This window comes from Haemaphysalis longicornis, unplaced genomic scaffold (assembly GCF_048455015.1).
Source record: "Haemaphysalis longicornis isolate Haplotype H1 unplaced genomic scaffold, Haemaphysalis longicornis Haplotype H1 scaffold_1, whole genome shotgun sequence".
NCBI lineage: Eukaryota > Metazoa > Arthropoda > Arachnida > Ixodida > Ixodidae > Haemaphysalis > Haemaphysalis longicornis.
This window is the reverse complement of record NW_027526203.1, coordinates 48,898,746-48,903,481: the sequence shown is the minus strand read 5'-3', so window position 1 is coordinate 48,903,481 and position 4,736 is coordinate 48,898,746. Positions and strand designations below refer to the sequence as shown.

The 4,736-nt window shown below is 42.7% G+C and overlaps 1 long non-coding RNA gene across 1 annotated transcript; it reads right to left on the bottom strand.

Moving 5' to 3' along the window:
• Positions 1 to 658: 658 nt before the first annotated feature.
• LOC144163948 (uncharacterized) lies at positions 659 to 3,665 on the bottom strand. Its single transcript, XR_013320976.1, has 4 exons — positions 3,451 to 3,665; positions 2,328 to 2,409; positions 1,769 to 1,855; positions 659 to 1,116 (listed from the first exon to the last, which is right to left on the bottom strand). It is a non-coding gene; the product is annotated as an uncharacterized LOC144163948 (long non-coding RNA).
• Positions 3,666 to 4,736: the final 1,071 nt, after the last annotated feature.

The window sequence follows — 4,736 nt, the reverse complement described above, 5'->3', positions numbered from 1 at the left end:
ATTGAGCTTTAGTTAAACAACATTAGGCTTTAGTGAAACCAAGCTTGAGTGGAAACATGCACTTGATAGCATACTTGAAAAGGACGCCGAAGTTATTATAACATAGCCTTAAGCCAAACATTCTTGTCTGACAACCTAGGCCATGATTATCAAAACAGAATTGCAGTACATGCACACATATTTGCGCATTTAACAGGAACACATTTCCAGAAGTTTGACATCGGTAGTTTTGAACATTTACATTTATTATTATGAAACACCTGTGGGCTCTTTATTAAAAAGCAAAGCTGCGAACCACCCCAACGTTATTATCGTTCCTTAATGAGTATTAGACGAGTGCGGTTTCCTGGGCGAATTGGTGTTTCGTTATTGCTTTAGACTTCCAGGTAAAATTCGGTTTATTCATATATTCTTATTAAACCTATTTAATAAATGTTGCGTGAACAGCTTCACAAACATGGCCAAATACACAAATTCTTTACCTCAATATTTGCACGGATGTATGCAAAGCATTCCGAATTGTTTGGATACTGCCATTGAACAATTTCAGACGAATTCGAGTTTGAGCTACATTTATAAGATGGTTCTCAGGGGTGCACTTTCCCAGTACAGCGTTGTTGTCATGGTTCCCCACAGAAAAAACGCAGAATAGGGGAAAGTAGAAAGAACATTTATTACAAATTCACTTTTTCATACAAAGCAGTGTTTATGGCTATGTTCCCTACATTCTCCGTTTCACTCAGTCTAATATTACACTTGGAATTCACTCGTCTTTACGAATCCATCTTTACACTTCCCTCTTAGGTTCCTCTTTACAGTTCCACCTGAGTTGTGATTCCCACGCCAAGTTATCGTTTTTTATGCAGCACGAACAAGTTTCTAGGCCGATTTCAATCTGTCTTTTGGGCAAACTTTAAATGGTATCTATAATTTCCTGCATGAAAAAAGGCGCTTGGAAAAATTCAGAGATAAGCTTCGCAATTTACGTAGTACACAAGCAGGCACAAAATCAGGGCACGCTGAAGATTTCCCGCGGTCATCTTGTTCCCTGCTGCCGCAGATGGAGGTATAAATGTGAGGGGCCGTCACTTGGATTTCCCCACCTTGAAGAGCCATCTACAGAAAATTTCAGAAAAAGAACAAAATCCAGTGCAACCTTAAGCCCCTCACACCAAACCACAGGCATGTGAAGTACGAAAAATATATGGCACGGAAATGAAGACGGAGACCAGAGAATAAAATGAAAGGCCACACAAGAGGTGTGATTTACGGCCTTTCCTAATAATTTCACATCATTTCAGTAATCGTTACACAGAGTAATTTGGCCGCATTGTTCAGAACAACGCGACGCCACTATAGTCATACCGGCCAACCTTCCCGAATTTTAATCGTGCCGTGCTCCAGTTAATCTCGCGAAATGTTTCTGCATGCTCACCCAGAACAGGCAGAAACTTTGGGCTACGAGATAAACTGACATACATTTGCAAAAGAGAAAACAAAAACGTTTCCCCGCCTTCATGTGGAATCACTAGTACACGCAACATCGAACGTCGCACTAAACCCAGGAAACGTGCGTTCACGATGCTGACGCCACCTGCGTCACATTTTTGGCTGTACTTAAACATCCTCCCCCCCCCCCCCCCCTTGTACTGGCAGTTTCATTTTGAACAAGGATCCCACGTGGAAGCCAAAACGGTTTTCATTTAAGTAAAGTGTTCTTATCGGTGGTTTTTTCCTGGCTATCAGTAAAAAGGAATCGCCAACTTACATTTTTTCTTCGTCCAGATGTGTTGTGGGAGAGGATACATCTAGAATTTGCACCGATCTTCAAGTGGCATTCGCAGGAGGTCTGTACCTGTAATGACTCGAAGGGTTATTTGGGTTAAAATGTAATAGGCTTTAGAGCTGGGCAGTTGGTATACATTCATAATGAAAGAACACCTCAAACTTGACAAGACGAAGAAAAGAACACAGCACAAGCACTCACTAACAACTGGAGATTTCTTACAGAGCTATTTTAGAAAAAGAGTTCTTCTTGTTGGCTCTGCAAAACCACGCATCTTATAGAATAGCTAGAGTTGCTGAAAAACTACAAAGCTCCGTGCTGAGGAAATCGTTATGTGAATTCATAACGCTCATGTAGTAACGAACTGATAGAAAGAGTCACTAAACATGAGACAAAATAAGATACGAAATATAACATCATAACACTTAAAGAAAGGCCTCGCATTTTTACAAGTGAATCATACTTTTGTCCGTGCAGGCCTGGGTGCCATCTTTACAAAGAATATTTGAATGAATGTGTTTTAGTTATTGCATTTTCATACCGCTGTTTCCGCTGAAATCAGACTTCATTTCAACTTGTGTCATACGCAGGGGAGTCCTGGTTGTCAGCTCAAGGAACACTGCCTCCAAGAAAAAACAGTAGTGCTGATAAGTCACAGCATAGGTAGCCAGATGCAACCACACTTTTTGAACAGCCAGGATCCGATGAGGGTGCAGAACCCATTTTTACACCTGCACCTGTCTCTGCGTAATACGTCACAATTTCTTTATCATCAAAAAACAACAATCAAGCAGCCTGCATGCTGGCTCATACATACCACCATTCTGTAAAGTCGCTTTACTACACTACACTAGGATCACGCGAGACAATCATTTGCCCTGCAATACCACGCGAATAAATAAACGACTGATTTGTGCGAACGAGAATAATAAACCACTTAATATGGTGGAAATGGCCCGCTGTCTCAAAATGACTAACACCAAATTTACCCACTTAATAAAAAGAATGAAAAAAATGAGGAGTGTTGTACATACGAAAACTTTTTATTGTGCCGTAAGGCAAACTTTAACAAAAAAGAGGCTTGTGCTGGACAAAAGTGAGTTTAGAAATTTCGGGCACCATTTAGTGGACTACTTTTCTGCAGCACACACCTTGTGCTTATCCGGATATATTACTACAAGACCAATAAAATGGACACCATTCCGAATATATGCAGCGAGAAAAATGAACATTTCCCGACGACTGAAACAAAATGATAATACCCACAGAATAGCGCGATAATATAAGACTTTAATGGGAAAAAAATCAATTATTCAAACAGAGCTACCTGCCACTTACCTGGGCCAATAACTCGTCAAGTGCGCCCGATGCAGCGAACAGCGTAAACAAAACGCTCAACACATGACGAAGGCGCGCAAGCAGAGCAGAAAGCAGGTCACGGGCGCCGTTATCTGTGCTTTCCCGATCGTCCGCTCTAGTCTGACGCAACGAACGCAAGCCCGTGATTTCATTCAATTGCCGTCGCGGACAACAGAAAACGTCCAGCGAAGCAACCAGTCAGGTAACGAAAATCCCTCTCGAATGCTGCAATTTCAAATTGAAAAGCCCCCAGCGAAAAGATACATCCAATGAAAACACCGAAACCGTCACGGGAATATACTCACCGAGTTCGCTTTCACTGGCGCCGGGGCATTGGTCCAACATGCGAACTTGATGCTGGTCGTAAAAGAACGGGCCGTGAAGCGCTGCCAGTCACAAATGGGCTCGCCGCAGCCTCCGCGACTCACGCCGACAAATAAGTCTTTTAACAGCAATCCTCGCTTCACCGTAGGGGTATCACAGCGGTTAAAAGGCTCGAGTGGCGCGAAAATGTGGCCACCGGGCCTGCCCGCGCCGCCATTTCTCTATATCCCGTCATGCAACGGAGAAATCAACGGCCGCCCGGAGAGAAGGCGCGACGAGCATCTCCTAGAGGTTACAGGGCGTTTTATAGGTTACAACGTAGAGGTTACATGTCAGGTTTTGTTGATGTAACCTATAAATCATTATTGTAACCTATAAATCGCTTTTAACCTCACGCTTGTAACCCTTAGAACGGACTGGGATAAAGAAAACATCAAAATGAATCCATTGTAACCTTTATTTTATAGGTTACTTCCGTTTAGAAGTTACATTATGGGTTACCAGGATTAGAGTGTACTGATGGATGTAATCTCCGTTGTGCTGGTGCGAGGTTTAAACGAGGAATTTAAACGTCACAACGGGATTTGTCGGGAGTCCTTAGTGCTAGAGCGGATTGATTTTGTGCATTACTCAAATAGTAAGATGCTTTCGACGCCGGGACACAGGCAGCTCCATCTTTATCTGCCAAAACAAAGCTTGGATCCTTCAGAAATTCATTCAACTAATTGGCTATGAATTATGCTCCATCGCAAATTAGAACAAACGCGTTTTGTTTCGTGCACTCCGTGGACTGCGTCTAGCTGTGCAGGTCATCCATCTTCGCAGAGTGGAAGGGCACTAATTTTTCATTTATTTCTCCTTCCAATAACATTACGGGAGTAGTGGCACCCGGGGTAGTGATAGAAATCAATTAGTGAGTGCCGCGGGGCCTTACGTTGGAGGATTTGTTTTTGTAAATGAGTCAAATAAAGAAACCGGATCTAAGTCAGAAAAAACTTTCTTGACAAGAAAAACGCAGCAACGTTTCCATAGGAAAGACGTTGCAACGAAATAGGTCAGATAACACAGGGAAAACGTGTGCGGATATCGTATTTTGTGTCGCAACTGAGCCAGATTACCTTGTGGCACTGTTGTGTGTGACCACAGACGTTTTGTGGTCTGTACCTTACAATATGAATAACACATGCATTACAAAGCATAACAGGTGACACTGAGATAAACCACCGTGGGTTTGAGCTAGTTGAGCACGCTCACGGGACTGAAACCA